The following is a 17601-nucleotide window of genomic DNA, read 5'->3' on the forward strand; positions in this document are numbered from 1 at the left end:
ACCACCGTTTGCTTTTTAGGCTCTGGTATAGACCAAGTTTACTTACAAATTTATACATTAAAGCAGCGCTTCCCAAAGTGTGGAGCACACCATCAAGGGGAGGGAGTGCGAGCGATCAAGATAGAGAAAAGTGCATTAATGCAAAAAAAAGGGTTTAATATATCTTTTATGAATGCAAATAATAAGCAATTACTATAATACATATTTAGTTGTGAATGTGTATCACATCTCATTACTTATGTTACTTTTTCCTTCATTTATTAAAGGATGTGTTTTAAACGTGTTTTTTCTTATAGCAAAGCCACATCGAGCTATCTGCTCAGCCCACCGAGGGCATTTATTAAAGGAGGCGTAGATGACAAATGTTTGGGAAAAGCTGCTCTAAAGATTTTTGGATTATCATTGAACGTAGGCTTCTGAATAAGATAATCTATTTGTCTGTATGTCTTTCTGTCTCTCTATTTACAGTTTTACTCGTGTCACTTGAAACAAACAATAAAAATGCGCAAGATAAAAAGTCAAGGAAGCTTTATGTACATAACCAAAAGCTTAAAATACCCCTTAAAATATACTTTCCAAATTCTTCCTGAAAACGTCCTCTAGGGTATTTCAAGCAACCGTGCAGTGTCCCCAGAAAAATACGTTAAATATTAAAATAGCTCTGCTGATATATACAATATTTTTTAATTTTTTTATTGAAATATTCAGTAAACAATGTTTCTGTGAGTAAAATATACTGAAAAATATGCTTACTGTTAATTCTCTTTTCTTAATCAATTTATAATTCAGGGTATATATATTTTATGGAAAAGATGCATCTTTGATTCGTGAATGTCATGAATCTCCAGTTTATGAGAAACTTGGATTGATGATGTCTCATTTGTATGTCTGAACTTGTTTTATATACATTGCTACAACTTTATTACCCACGATAAGGGAATTACAAATGAAAACTGAATTGAGTTTGTTTTTTTTTAACTTCCTGTTTAAGTTGATATGGACAGTTTTTTATTTTGTTCTGGTTGCCCTTCCGACTACTAACTTTTTTTTTACCTTTCACTTGTACTGTACCCTTTCCCCTCCCCACTGCTCTGCAGTAAGTCTGAGGGCTCACACCGCTAAAAACCGGGAACAGCACATATAGCCTTTTCTGTATCTTTGCTATAATTTGCAAATAAACACTACCAGTGGACCAACATATTGCACTACTTTTCATAATTTTGTTTTGCTTGTTACAACACTCAGTGCAAAAAATTTACAGAACCAAGTGGACAAATTTTCTGTGTAACTTTAATGTGGAACAACATCGGTAATTAGTGTAATAACTGTAACTCTGGTGTTACTTCGGCTTTATTGTTTTTATTAAATAACTAAACTTAACAATGGGCTGTCTTTACTCTGCCCACCGTGGGTATCGAAATCCAATTTTAGCGTTACATGCTCTCAAATTTGTTTTTATGACTTGTACGTTATCAACAGTTAATGAACGTATATTGATCAACTCGCAAGTAATTTGGTAAGTACGTAGTTTGCAAAAATAGCTTTAAACCCACATGGAACTCACATGATCCATGTTGGTAATTCTAGAGTTAAATATGTTTGAAAAAGAACAGCAACGAAAATTTGAATCAATTAATTATCAAAGCGCAACTCTTTGTAATGTTATTATCATTAAGGTAGCACCAAAACGCCACCTAGAATCAGTGAAAACCTGAAAACGGAATAAAATGAACGTATCGTCCACTGTGATGCAGATAAAGACGATGTAATAAAACTGTGCTAGTGGTCTTAACGTGGCTCGTTTTATGGGATAAGCTTATGCAAGAATAAACATTTATCTATGACATATTGTGGGTTGTTCGGATACTGGACGAGATGGAGCTTTAGTGGTATGTCTGCGGACTTACAACACTAAAAATCAAGTTTCGATATCCATTGGAGGCAGAGCACAGGAAGTCCATTGTGTAGCTTTGCGCTTAATTCAAAACAACAACAACACTTTGCAACAATTCATGAGGTATTAGAAAGAAAGGAGCGAGAAGTCTTTAATTTTTTTATTATTTTCTCCTTCGTTTGTAATTTTAACCTGAAAATACTCGTAAAACACAGCCATGTGAAAAAGTTAGGACACCCTATGAAAGCCTGTGTATTTTTGTAACATTTTTGATATATAAATATTAAATTTCAATTTTAACAATACTGAGAGATTACAGGAATATAAGTAAACAATTAAAACTGAAGAAAATACTTTTCAAGATCTTCTGTAAATGTAATTCTACAAAAATGCATATTCTAACTGAGGAAAAAGTTAGGACACTCTACCTCCTAATAGCTAGTGTTACCACCTTTGGCTGAAATAACTGCAGTGAGACGCTTCTTGTAGCCATCTACCAATCTCTGACATCGGTCTGAAGAAAGTTTGCCCTACTCCTCAATGCAGAATTCTTTCAGCTGTGAGATGTTTGAGGGGTTTCTTGCATGTACAGCCCGTTGCAAGTCACCCCACAGCATCTCAATCGGATTAAGATTTGGGCTTTGACTCAGTCATTCCAGGACTCTCCATTTCTTAGTTTTCAGCCAGTCCTTGGTGGATTTATTGATATGTTTTGGGTCATTGTCGTGTTCCAGGGTCCATTTCCGCTTCAGCTTTAATTTTTTTTACAGATGGTTTCACATGATCCACAGTAGAATTCATGGTGGATTCTATGATTGTGAGCTGTCCAGGTCCTGCTGCAGGAAAGCAGCATCAAACCATGACCCTCCACCTCCATGCTTCACAGTTGGTATGAGGTTCTTTTCATGAAATGTTGTATTTGGTTTACGCCAAACATGTCCTCTGTTCTGTTGTCCAAATAAATCAAATTTGGACTCATCAGTTCAAAGAACATTATTCCAGAAGTCCTGGTCTTTGTCTACATTCTCTCTGGCAAACTTCAGTCTGGCCTTGATGTTTCTCTTAGAGAGCAAAGGTTTCGTCTTTGCACACCTCCCATGCAAGTTAAACTTGTGCAGTCTCTTTCTGATTGTAGAGGCATGCACTTTCACATCAACAGTAGCCAGAGCCTGCTATAGGTCCCGTGATGACATGTTAGGGTTTTTGGAGACCTCTTTTAGCATCTTGCGCTCTGCTCTCGGGGTGAACTTACTTGGACGACCATACCTTGGCATGTTGGCAGTTGTTTTGAAAGCCCTCCACTTAATGACTATTTTCCGGACAGTGGAATGGCTGATTTCAAAATCTTTTGGGATTTTTTAAATCCCTTACCAGACTCATAAGCTGCTACAATTTTCTTTCTGAAGGCCTCAGACAGCTCTTTTGCTCTCACCATGGTTCTCACCAAACTAAATGTCTGAGGTTTAAATAGGGCAAGCCTTATTCCAGATGCTGAGTAACGATCTTCTAATCATGTGCATCTGGTGTGATACACTTGTGTGTGAGTTGAGCCATTTTAAGTGGGAATAAATGTGGGGGTGTCCTAACTTTTTTTTCAGTTAGAATATGCATTTTTGTAGAATTACATTTGCAGAAGATCTTGCAAAGTCTTTTCTTCAGTTTTAATTGTTTAGTTATATTCCTATAATCTCTCAGTGTTGTTGAAATTGAGATTAAATATCTATATATCCAAACATGTTACACAAATACACAGGATTTTATAGGGTGTCCTAACTTTTTCACATGACTGTATATATTCCATATTTTCTTGGATATTTTTTCTAGTTTTATATATACTGTCTTGCTATAACTTTAATTTTTATCACTATGTGTATATACACCGACCGAGGAAAATATTTGTCAACAATATACCGACATCTGTAATAATGATATTTACTGTTGTTACTTTTGTGCATCAGCTGGAACTTTAATTTTCTCCCAGCTATGACATGTGATTGACGGGTCGACGATCTGGTTAAGACAAGCTTCTTGTGAACGCATGGCGGTTGGAGTAAGTCAGTGACTGACAAGTTGTTTCATGTGTTAAAACTATCAAAATTAAGCAATTCGACTTCAGTCTGACTTAATGTGAGAAGTATCAATATTAAAGGTTTAAGCATCAGAATATATACTAATGTTTTTTAATGTATTGTGATTCTGTTACGTTGAACATTTCCAGTCTTTAATTCACAATTGAAAAGCGACAACATAGTACTGTTTAACAAATTCTGGTGTAAATAGTGCACATGTGGTGCAAAAACCAACAACGTGTTCTTAATATTAAAATTCAAGATATTATTATAAAATTACATTTTTTTTCATAAAAGTTTCTTCACTGGCCTTATCTATTAGCCTGTCAGAATTTAAAATCGAGAGGGTTATTCGTTGACGCAAAAACATTCTGCACTTTTGAGACCATGGGCACATTGTCATTTGACTGACTGTCAAATTTAAGTTTAGCATTACGTAAATATTCCAAACAAGTAACTTTGGAAACTTAATGACATTTGTATGTAAATTTTGCAGAATTCTTTAGCCGTGTAATGTTGGGACAAGAAACAATCAAATAAATTCTTAGGCGCGTGTTGTGGTCACGTATATGTCAAGCCATCGAGGATAAAGTGGATTTGTTCAACGTGACATAGCCCTGTAAATAGGTTAACTAACAGTCATAACTTACACAATATATTGATTTCTGTTTCTTTATTCTTAAGCACAAAGCTACGCAATGGTTGTCTGTGTTGTATCTACCACGACTACCTAAACCTGGCTTTTAGTGTTATAAACCTTCGTACTTTACGCTGAGCGAGTAGAAGGCATAACATATAGATTCAACGTGTTGTCGAAATATTCAGTAATAGTGTCGTAATTCTTCCTGATATTCATATTACTAAATAATAATAACTTATTTGTTTATTGTCACCACAAAGCTACACAATTAGTTATTTGTGCTGTACCTACCACGAGTATCAAAAGACGATTTTAAGCGTGGAACTCGAACGATCTGCCCCTATACCAGGAGTTTCCACAGTGGTCGATATCGACCCCCAAGGGTTGAAGAGACATTTCCGGGTATCGAAAATTACTCGGGGGTCGGTTAGAAATTGTTAATACAGGAGCACGATTTATGAAATATTGTTGGCCAACTTGACATAATATATTGTGTAGAAAGCAGGAGTCGGGTAATCAAGGAAATAAAAATACCAGCTGTAAACAAATAGTACAAAAATGCACGAGTCATTTGCAACTCTAGACAAGAGTCATTTATTCTCCGCCCACCCAACTGACGGTTGTAACTGAGCCAATCAGGAGGCATTGTGAGCGTGACGTATTCTTCAATATGTTTTAGGTTCATTCTGGTTTATATTCCTGATGATTACTAATTATAGTTTTTCTTTGTTATGTAATTATTTATTGGTGTTTGCTGTATCTGGAAATAGAGTTGTGAGTTTGTTTAGTTTAAAAAGGACATTAGGTATCGTAATTAATAAAACAGTACTTAAAAGGTTAAAAAAATCAAAGTACTGAACTTAAAATATATAAATGAAAATTTTGTATTTCAGATCTACGAAAAGTGTGTAACGTTGTGCCACACGTTCATGTAATTCGATAGCAATAACAGTTAAATACAATCTCTATTACTTTATATATTTCTATGCACTTTTGCTTATTCTTTAAACTTAAAACGTTAAAACATTGATCTGTGCTTTTTGTAGCCTGTTGATAAAGTTCACGACCCCATTAACCGTAATGGCAGCCGCATGCCCTAAAAAGAAGTGCCGACAATATTCACTAGATTATTCGAAACTTGGATTCATACCTTCGCTTACAAATGAAACGAAGCCTATGTGTCTCCTATGCGAAAAGGTTTTTGGTAATGATGCTAATAAACCTGCAAAAATGAAAATCTACCTTCAAAAAATTCATCCTGATAAGAAAGATAAAGACCTTGATTTTTTTAGAACGTTGAAAGAAAAATATAAAAATCGAACAAATGTAATGTTATTTATGAAAGCATCTGCTCAGGTTGATAATGAAGGAGAGTTAAGGACATCATATAATATTTCTCTCAAAATAGTAAAGAAAGGAAAACCGTATACTACTGCAGAGTCTCCTCTGCAGAGTTGAAACTCTTATGAAAAAGACCGTGGTTCCGTTTCAAAATGCTTGCCTTTAAGTGCAAATGCAGTTCAAAGACGTGTTGATGAGATGGCTGAAATTGTGAAAAAAACTTTGGCATCTGAGCTTATGCATTGTAAGTTTTCCATTCAACTTGATGAATCAACTTTTGGAAGTTCAAACATTCTCATGGCTTATGTGAGATATTTTAGTCAAATTTAAAAACAAATTATTGACGAGTTTTTTTCGCAAGGTATATTAAAGGTGATGCAAAGGGGGTGACGACTTTTTCAATGCTTGGAGGAATATTTAAACAAGCACAACATTCCACTAAGCAATATAATTGCGGTTGCCACAGATGGCGCACATTCAATGGTTGGCTGTTAAAGAGAATTTGCTACCTTTAATAAGGAAAAGGTTTCCATGTACGTACAATACACAGATACCATCTTGTGGCAAAACATGTCAGTGACGAATTGCATGATACTCCAAAGGTGTGCATCAGATCGATAAATAAAATTAAAGCACATCCGCTTAATTCGCGGCTGTTTGCTAAGTTATGTGAAAAAAAATGAAGAATTAGTGAGCCAATTACTATTGCATACTAAAGGTAGCTATCAAGAGGTGTTTGCTTGCAAAGGCTTGTCGAGTTGTATCACTCAACTGTGGATTTCTTACAGACGTGGATTCCTTTCTATGTGATAAGTTGAAAAAGAATAAGAATCATCTTTTCTCTTTGGCCAGACCTACATTCAAAATTTAATGATGTACAGACCCGTCTGCAGGGTAAAGATGTAACGATTGTTCAAACCCAAACAATCCTCTTAGGCTTCCAAGTCAAAATAGGCCTTTTTTATATCTTCATTGCTACGAAGAGATTTTCAGTACTTTTCAAACTTACGGCAACTGGAGGATGAAGGTCAAATTATTTCTGATGATGACTTGGATATATACATAAAGCACCCTGAAAAATTGAGTGAAGAGCTTAAAGTGTGCTTTAAGGACTTGGAGAAAATGCGTGTACCTGACTGGATTGTTACGCGTTTGATTCGGAAACAGAAAACTATTGAAATTATTGAATTTAATTTACAAGATAAACTCATTGAACTTTTCGTGGATCTCGAAGCTAAATCGCTGTCTAAAAATACAACCCTCAGAAACTTTTGGAGTAATATAAATATTGTCAATAAGTATCCAAAACTTTTCGCAGCAGTAAACCTTTTTTTACTTGCATTCCCAAGTTCCTGTATGGTTGAAGCTGGTTTTAGCCATGTAAATTTAGTCCTAACAAAGTAGAGGAACAAACTGAACATGGAAGAGTGGTGAGTTAAGACTAAAACTCACAAATTTACAACCAAATATTAGTGATCTTTTCAAAGATCATCAACCACATCCTTCTTATTAAAGATGTCAGACAATCAGTAAAAAGGTAAAGTTGATTTATCATAATATATTAGTATTATTTATGTGTTTTTATTAAGTTATTCTTCCTTTAACTATGACTTATAGATTTTTATTACTTTAAAAGAATAGGGCGGTCGATAAAAGGTCAAGGATTCCATGAAGGGGTCGACAGCCAAACACCTTTGGGGACCCCTGCGCTAGGCGTCAGGGTACACAGGAATTATAATATGCTTAGTAACTGTGACATTGACTGTTTTGGCAACACGTTGAGTCAGTACTTTATGACCCTATTTGTTAGCAATCTACAGGGTCATCAAATGTACATCCAATGTACAGTCGACAACGCGATACCGATCTACAAAGACCATGTTGTCAATGGCTTGTTCAAGAACGCCTTTAATTAATACATACATGTATCTACTCCTATTACATTAAACAAAGGAATCCTGAATGATTTATTTGTATTTTGAACATTTTATATTGATATTAATACATTGTATAATACAATCGACAATGAAAGCTGAGTTTGAAAAGTTTCCCTTCAAAATTGTTACTTACTGCACATTGTAATTTTTCTAACTCCATTTTATTAGTGCAGTTCTACTAAGTCTAGAGTTAACGTAAATGAAATTGTTACATGACAACTATAAACAGAATTCAATAAATAAGACTTAGTTAATCTGATTATATGAATAACTAAAACTTTAAAGCCATCAGCTTATTTTACCAAAATTGCTCTCACCTTCAGCCTAACCTGGTTATTTAGGTCAATTTCATCGTAAGCTTATGGATCGTAAACCAGTTTTGTGGAAACTTTTAACTGTTTCGAACATTAGCTCACGAGTTAAAATAATAGCAATAAATGAATTTAAACATGCCACTGATGTCAGAAGCTTTCTTTTCTATCTTATGTAGTAAATTACTTTCCGACCATCCAGAAGAGGGAGTGGTTAACGTATGATTACATCCTTCACCTATCCTCAAAAGATCTCAACAATCAGACGAAAGAAGCTATAATACATAATTTGTCGTTTCTTGTCAGCCTTTTTCTCATATTTCACTTTAAATAACTTGTACTAACTTTTATGAAGATTTTAAAAGCCATTCAGAATATTAACCTGAATACTTGATGTAAGACAGGTGTTGGGCCGTAAAGTATTAGATGAGTAAATCATTCCGTCTCACCTGTCCATCCCATACCTTGTGTGTGTGTGTGAAATATTACATGAGTTCATTCTTCCATCTCTCTTGCAGTGTTGTTCTGTGGGAATGGTTGTCGGTTTTTTGCCCTATTTATCTGTAGTACGTATTTGTAAATATTACCGAGCAATTAATAAATGTTAATTATAATAATTAAAGGATAGAAAGACTAGGAATTCCTACTGTAAAGCCCTGCATGGCCAAGTGGGTTAAGGCGTTCAACTCATAATCTGAGGGTCACGGGTTCGAATCCCAGTCGCACCAAACATTCTCGCTCTTTCAGCCGTGGGGGCGTTATAATGTGATGCTCAATCCCACTATTCGTTGGTAACAGAGTAACCCAAGAGTTGGCGGTGGGTGGTAATGACTAGCTGCCTTCCCTCTAGTCTTGCACTGCTAAATTAGAAACGGCTAACGCAGATAGCCCTTGAGTAGCTTTGCGCGAAATTCAAAACAAACAAACTTGACTGTAAATAATATTATAAATCAATTGTTCAAATAATATGGCCAAAAGCAAAACATGTTACACACAAAAGGCAAATAAAATCCAGGCATAAACCAAATGGTGTGGAAAGAACAAAATGCAACATTATTAAGAGTGGAAATGTGTACTAGTACTACAACTGCTATCTTTTTCTTTAGGCATATTTAATTTTTCCTAATAGTCGTGTGTATGTAATTATCCTCTAAGTTACCTTACATTTATCTTGCCGTTCTTATGGGTATTTGGGTTTTGTCGGAGCTCAAATGCCAATTTCAGTTATCGGTTCTCAGTTTAACTCTCTTGCTTTTCTTTCTGTTTCATTGGATGCAACTTCCAACAGCTTCACTCGTATGGTAAAAGTTTTAGACAGGAACATTGTGAACCTATACATCTATCTGTATCTGCCCTGTTTAGCTTTTTTTACTATAGAAATATACGTTACATCAAGTAAGAATGTAATTGTTCCGCATAATGAGATACCTCTCGTATTAATATTTACCCTTTTAACCTTGTCATTGTGTCCTAGCTTCTTTGTCCGTGTTTTATGTGCGAAGTTTTGGTTTTTGGCTTGGTATCCCCCTTCCCCTAAATAATATAATACTATAAAGCACAGTGCGTATTTGTCTCTCTGTCACACACTAGTGTCATAATAAGTTATTACCTAATTTAAGTAGTTGGGCTTCCTGTCAATTAGAAGTGAATTGTCTACGATTAATTGAAAATTAGATATAATCGTACAACAAATTGCACCATTTTCGCAACTTGAAAATGTATCTCTGTCTTTGCTCAGGCCTGGCATGGCCAAGCGCGTAAGGCGTGCGACTCGTAATCCGAGGGTCGCGGGTTCGCGCCCGCGTCGCGCTAAACATGCTCGCCCTCCCAGCCGTGGGGGCGTATAATGTGACGGTCAATCCCACTATTCGTTGGTAAAAGAGCAGCCCAAGAGTTGGCGGTGGGTGGTGATGACTAGCTGCCTTCCCTCTAGTCTTACACTGCTAAATTAGGAACGGCTAGCACAGACAGCCCTCGAGTAGCTTTGTGCGAAATTCCAAAACAAACAAACAAAGTCTTTGCTCAATCGTCGAGTTACGCCAGAAAACGTTTTCCAATCTAAAAAAAAAAAAAAAAAAGCCTTCCCTGAACGACGAAGTCGAACTTAGACACAGTTTATATTCGATATTCGACACCCATTTGCCTTATCTTAACGTATTCCTGCCAGAGCCCGTGTTTAGCTCACGGACAACTTCACGTAGCATTCAGGAGAACTTGAAATCAAGAATGCTTGAAGGTTTTCGTCGATGTTCACAGAAATTAGGGAACACTAATTGGGACCTGTGTATTCGTAGCAAATATCCTATTTAAAGAACTTCTTGAATAAAAAATTAACTTCACCGAAACCATAAGTTTTTACCAGCTTCTGTTCTTATTCAGCCACATTGTGAAAGAAACGATCATATGCTGATTATTAGTTGTGTTTCGCTAGCAACGGCATTCGACACGAAACCTGGTCGTTAGGCCAACTATCATCCAGTTCTGTCGATCGGAAGGTATTCTTACATTCGGTCAAAAGTTGGTTCTGGTTAATCATAGCTGTGTAACATTTCTTTTAATCCCTTTGGTGGGAGCAATATGAATTTTAATCATAATTCATGTAGATGCGCGATCCAAATGGTTTCCTTTAAACTAGCCGCATCTGTTTCTCCATAATCTGAAAAAGCGGTTTGTTAAAGCTTATTTTTAATCCATAAAATTACCTCCGTGTGTGTATAATTTTGTCATAAGCCCTTCATCTTCAAGGTAACCATCTATTGATTTGATTGTTATAAAATAACAAGCTAACACAGGTGCATTGTTAAGGGTAATCTTTTATCAGAACTCAATGGTCTCGCACTAATCAATATAAAAGTGTGACTGGACGCTATGCCACACTACCGTAAGGACTAAGGTCATGTCCCTACACTAAAAAAGCCTCCCCAGTGGCTCAGCGGTGTATATCTATGGACTTAAAACACTAGAAACCGGGTTTCGGTACTGTGGTGGGCAGAGCACAAATAGCCCATTATGTAGCTTTGTACTTTATTACAAAGAAAGAAAGAAAAGCTCATATATAACTATCTCAACTCGAAAAAAAATCCCTAACATCTTACTATTAGAGATTTTGGCAACACGTCATAAGTTCTTGAGGTGTTTAAAATATATCGCCATTAAAATAATAAAACTCTGTACGAAATATATCCAGGTCTTAGGTGTAACACGTTTATGTTCTTGATATACACATACATAAAACCAGTTAAAACATTCAGCTTTAATCGTAGAACAGCCAGAGAGATCCTAATGTCTAGTATTTTACATTTGTACAGTTTCAGTCGGACACCTTTTTCGACACATAGGCTAAATATCCAAGAGGCATCTTTGATTTAAGCTTAACCGTTTCAACTTTAGAATTGTTTATCATGGGGAGAGTAACTAGTCAGCGCTCACCGCCACCTACAAGACCACTTGTAACTCAATAATGGGATTAAGTATAAAAGTTGAAAGAGCGGAGCGTGTCAAGCAACGTATTGAACTTTAGACTCAACACAAAGTTACAGGGTGTGCGATCATGCTTTATCTATGGTGTAGTGTATAACGCGCTAATACTAAAGAAGTTTATTTGACATTGTTCGTTCGCACAGAAGTTGTTGTTACAGCCTTCTGAATGTTCGTAAGGAAACATCCCATTTCAGTAACAGGTGGTACCTAACGGTATTAATTCAATTTAAAATTCGTTTGCAATTGTTTCATATATTCTAGCTTACCTGAGATTAACGGGGAAAACGAAGTCAACAACAACTGAAATTATCTGTGTGTGTGTCTAAATAGGCTGACAAGGGAGGATAAATGGTAGGCTTAGCTTGTGGTTATTTGCTGTTTTCTGGCTAGATTAACACGGCGATTACACTTGCTATGATATCTGTTAATGCTAAAATAACCTTCTAACAAACATATCTTTTTTTAGCGAGATGAAACGCTTGTCTCGTTTTCGTTTGATTACGAAATAGCCTAATTCCATTTAGATACTATAGCGGTTTAGTAGTTCCAGTATAACATGTTCTTTAAATCCTATATAAACAAAGGTTCACCATGGTGAATGAAAGACACCTTAAAACACCAGAGATATAATCTACACTCCACCACCGTATGAAGCCCAGTCGTGCTTCGATTTATCATTTTTCAGGGTTATTTATGAAGGACGGAATTCCCCGAAACTGGTATAAATAAGTGACAAGTGGTTAATCGACCAACACAGTAGGCTTCGCGTCTATTTTGTATCTATGTTCTGTAATTGTTGCTTCAGATACAGAAAGGCGAATTTGGAAATCTGTCCATAAAACTGAGGTATTGCAACTCATTTTTCCATTACTTTCAACAGTCCAGTCATTAAAGTTAGCCATTTCAGCTGGGTTTTTTCCGACTTATTTGAACATGTAGTAGACATAAGTTCTTGTCTCTTTGGGTAAAAGAATACAATAATGTTCTAATTTACAGGAGAGCGAGTTTTGAATGCATAATATTCATTTTATTTTTCTATTACTGTGTATGTGAACTTTGTAGAAAGAATTAGTTCAAAGGGGGAAAAATCTTTAAAACTGTTGATTAACTTAAAATACCTGTTATATAATTTATAATTACAAGCTATTGTATTAGCTGCAAAAGCAAAGACGGAAAGAAAATAATTTATGTAAATTACCCAATTATATCTTTAGCTATATATCAGACACAGAAATCCTTCCTACTAAATGATATATTAGTTTGCGTGTATTTCTGCAATTTTTCAAAGTTTATGTGAGTTCAGTTGGAGTTTCGTTTCAGATTTATGCCTTTGATTTCCATAACTTACTTATCGAGCGTAAGCTAAATAATATAGTTAACCCTATGATTATCGACTGGATACTTTTATCGTTGGCTCCCCCTTGGGCAGTCCTGACACAGGTTTGGCAAATACTGAATGAACTCAGTCTGTTCTACCAGTATTTCATCATTGAAAGATATCGGCCTCTATCTCTAGTCTCGACCCGCAACATTACTAGAAGTATGTATATATAGCCTGCAGTATATGCCTTCTGTCGCTAACAATTAACTATGATTCTCGACTTCTCTGTATAGTTGTTAAAACTAGGGCTAAAATTAGGTTTGCTAGGGTACTTCATGCCTCTGACTTGTCAATGCCCGTGTCTTTACCCGCAGGTTAGTTCTAAATATCAGCATTATTTGAGAATCCTCAATATTCTGTGATCACTATAATGTCTCAGAATTTACTAATTTTGTAAAAATAGCACGTTATTTCTAGAGTACGCGACAACAGATTATAGGAAAGTAGTATAATGCAGACAACACATTTATCAATCGGTTTAAAAACTGCCTTTGGGTTCCATGATTGTTTATGCATTAGATGATAGCAAATCATATACTACACTAGGAATAACTTAATTAAATACTGATGTCAAAAAACGGTTGCAGCGAAATATTATGGTTTGTATGTTGCTGTTATAAGATTTAATATCTTTCGATGCGTAGTACGTTTTAGAAACTGGCGTGCGTATGAATGTTTATATTTTCTGAAAACCGTGAAGTTTTCCGGATTTAAAAATAAGAAAATAGGTCCTTGAGATATAACTATAATCCGTACATTTTTACAAATACAAATTCGGTATCGAGTGTTCTTTTTGTACCAGTTTGGTACGGCATCGAGATGAACAAAATGTTCACTGAGGTTCACGAAATTCAGATAGACTATTTGAAACAGCTCACGAAAGTTAGATGTTGATGAAAGGACCAACCTTTAAACTGGGCCAACACATGGATGCGTATATTTAGTTGGATTTTTCGCAAATGTTCAGGTCAAATATGGAGTCTTGCATGGTGGTTAAGTTTTTTAGGCCACTCACAAAAGTTTAAGCTTAAGAGGAATAGTTCATGGTGGTTACAGCTTACCTGGGCGACATACAGTTTACCTGGGATACCTGCGAAGAGTCGTGTTTAAGGTGGAACCGTGTGTGGTGTTTAAGGTTTTCCTGGGTTACTCGTGGAATAATCAGGTTAAAGGTGAAACCATGTGTGATGGTGTGGTGTTTTCAGGCGAAGTGAAAATTCTTGGGAACTATTATCGATAAAGCTGCTAAGCAAAAGATTTGATAAAGTATTACGGGACAACACTAAAAACACTTGCCAGTTGAAAGCCATGCAAAAATAATATAGAAACATATAGAAAATATAATAATAATATAGAAACAAAGAGAATGGCTAAAATGTGTCAAACAAAATGAGCATTTTAAAATCAAAACTTTCTGTAAATACAGGATAAAAAAAACTTCGTTCTTTCATTACCTTACATTACCCTTTATCTTGGTTCGTATTGGTTTGCTCTACATTCCTTGATTTAGGTTTGAAGAAACTTTCTATTTATATTGTTTGACTGATGCTACCACTCATTTGTCTGTCCTTTCACTTGGCTGTTTAATGAGGAAAGAACATCAGTTTTGAGTACCCAAACAAGGTGAGTAATGTCTCCGAAAGTGGTTCAGGTATCCTTTGCGTGAAAGATGCTACAGAACCCGAAGTAACTTGAAACAAGATCGATTTAATGGTTTTCTTTACGTCATTTTATGTGCTAAAACCAGTGGCGAAAGCTAGGGTTTTCAGCGCCCGGGAACAAAGTCACTTTTCGCGCCCCCTCGTGACAAAATGTAAGCCATAATTCCTAATTATGTAACATCAATTTGGCGCCCCCTCTTCAATGCTGCGCTCGGGGACAGATGTACCACCTTGCCCCTCCCCTAGCTACTCCACTGGCTAAAACCAGCACGTATTCACAACTAAGAATGGATTTATAATAGTTATATTATCACTAAAGATATAACCGTTTGGTATATCCCTGTATCACAGTTATGTTTCAGTGGTTTATACTTATGGTGGAGCCGTACATCATGATTACATTTTGTCTGGACAACTCTGAAAGCTTCAGACTTAAAGTGGAACCATGCATGCAATTAAAGGAAATTTGTTACTAAAACATGATTTGTTTGTTGTTATTAACTTCATTATCAATATCACAACAGAAATGCATCTTTTGATTATACACTGTATGGAAAACATCATAGAACCTGGTAAATATCGAAGTTAATAGAAATGATTTTGTTTTGTTCCAAAACGATGGTCACATGCTGGAACGTTAGAATTGTGGTAGCTGTTTAGTGTAAGCGTCGGTGTTTATGTGAAATAAATATGTTAAATAATTATTTACGATTTCTACGTTTTCAAAATGCCTTTTTGCTTTATATACAGATACAACAATATATATATATATACTAAACATATGTACACTTAGGTCTATTTTTCCAGTCGAAACATGTCGATACATCTTTCAAAATGTTTTTAACTGTTTCGTGTAATATTACATTTCAAAAGATTTATATTATTCTCTGTAATTTTACTTGATTCTACTTGTTAGTTGTACAGTATCGGATGAGAAAAAGAATGGCTTGCAGAAAAGGATAAAAATAGCAGGGTAGTTTAATTTAACAAGGCATTATATCGAAAACAATTACATTACCATTCGAAATTGTGAAGATAAGCAATTCAAAAACCTGAAATATTACGTATCCAAAGAATACGGAACAAAATTATTGTTATTCATTTTAGTTTATATCTTACAACTTATTTCACAGTGTGTTCTCCGTTAGGATAGTGATAAGTTTATGGAATTACAATGCTAAAATCTGGGGTTTGATTCTTCTCGGTGGACATCACTGATATCCTAATGTGGATCTGTTTTAAGAGAAACAAAATTTTGCGATATATTGAAGATTTCTCTTTAATCGGGTATAGAGTAAAGAAAGTAAGAGAAAATATAAAGCTTCACCGAAAAAAAAGGATTTTGATATTCATTTAATAGGTTTTTATTGGTTATGCAAATAAAATATGAAAAATAAGTTTGAAAAGAAGTGTACCTATTCTTAGTATAGAAATCTCACTTGACACACATTGACTCAGCAAAGATTCCAAAAATTCACAGACAAATCTTCAGCAGAAATATTCTACTAAAATATCGGATATCTTACTTAAAATAGGCTTGGAAGGTACACTTAGTAAATTCAGAATAATACTAAAGATTATTGTGTATACCGTTACAGATGCTGACGAGATCGATCGTTTTGTCTCGTAGCGGACAACACACAGTCATTGATTGAGCCCTATCTCATTAAATCTCAGCAATTTCCGCCGGTTTCCGTAAAATAAAATAAAGTTTCATTGTACAATTCTATTATTCATGCGCTATAATAACAATGAGTGTCCAAATAGTGGTATTTTTTTCCCGATCGCATCACCCCTGCGGAATTACTGCGCTAGAAACTGGGTTTCAATAACTGTGGCAGAGCACAAATAACCCATTGTGTAGCTTTGTGTTCAATTCCAAACAAACAAGTCATCCTATGGCATCAAGGTCTCAGAAACGGATGGAGTATTTTGTAGTGACCTCAGAAGCACGTGAATATTCAAACTTAGGCTTAGCTAAACCAGTTTTCATAAAGTTTGACGTACAATAAGTTTTTAAAAGATAACAATAAGATGATTAAGTGTTTTTAACAGTTTACCATTGTATATACTATAAATAAAATTTCTAAAGCACATAGCTTTGGAAAGTCAAAAGGTATTTCTTCGTTATAAACTGCTTTCCAGGTAGATTGCGTTGTTTATTTAAAACAGACAGCCCAACATTTAAATACTCAAGCCAAATATTTAAAGGTTAAGAACCCTTCCAGTCTACACTTCATGGATTGTCATTACTGATTCAGGTGACAAGTCAAGTCAGAAAGAATCATTCAGAACCAAACACCTCTATAATGCTTCCATTAAATCCAAATTTCTTTCCACCTTTAGTCTTAAACCAAAATACCCACCTAGACGATGGCGTCTTTAAAGATTCTTTAATCGTATTGTAATAATAATCGTATCATTTATTATTTTTAAAAAAAAAGATCAAGAGATTATAGCATTTTTGTTTTATTGAATGGTGTAACTGAGGCCTGAGGTCAACGTAGTTGAGCCAAATAGGTAAATTACCATATTTTTCGGTGTATATGACGCACCCCTATTTTCAAGGTTATCTTCAGGGAAAAAAAATATTTTTCGCAGTTATCATTTATTTATTTGTATAACTTCAGCATAATCTTTTATTATTCTTTACATACATTTACATCAAAACATTGCTCATTCATTATGAAAACTTTCAAAATCTTTTGCATCACTGAAAACAAGTTCTGAAAGTTCGCTCTCAGTTGTCCTCATATTACAGTTTCCACTTTTTGGAGAAGAGAAATGGTTTGGTATTTTTTATTGTGTTTTTTATGGATATAGTTCTAGTATTGTTAGTACAATGTCTAATTTAAGTTAAAGAAAGGCCAACCTAACGGAACACTGT

The 17601-nt window shown here is 35.2% G+C and overlaps 1 protein-coding gene across 16 annotated transcripts in view; it reads left to right on the forward strand.

Annotated features, from left to right (window-relative positions):
• The window catches only part of LOC143253296 (plexin-B-like), a 244236-nt gene that overhangs the window by 136786 nt on the left and 89849 nt on the right, over positions 1–17601 (forward strand). The window lies entirely within an intron of this gene.

The sequence above is a fragment of the Tachypleus tridentatus genome, chromosome 6 (assembly GCF_004210375.1).
Source record: "Tachypleus tridentatus isolate NWPU-2018 chromosome 6, ASM421037v1, whole genome shotgun sequence".
Lineage (NCBI taxonomy): Eukaryota > Metazoa > Arthropoda > Merostomata > Xiphosura > Limulidae > Tachypleus > Tachypleus tridentatus.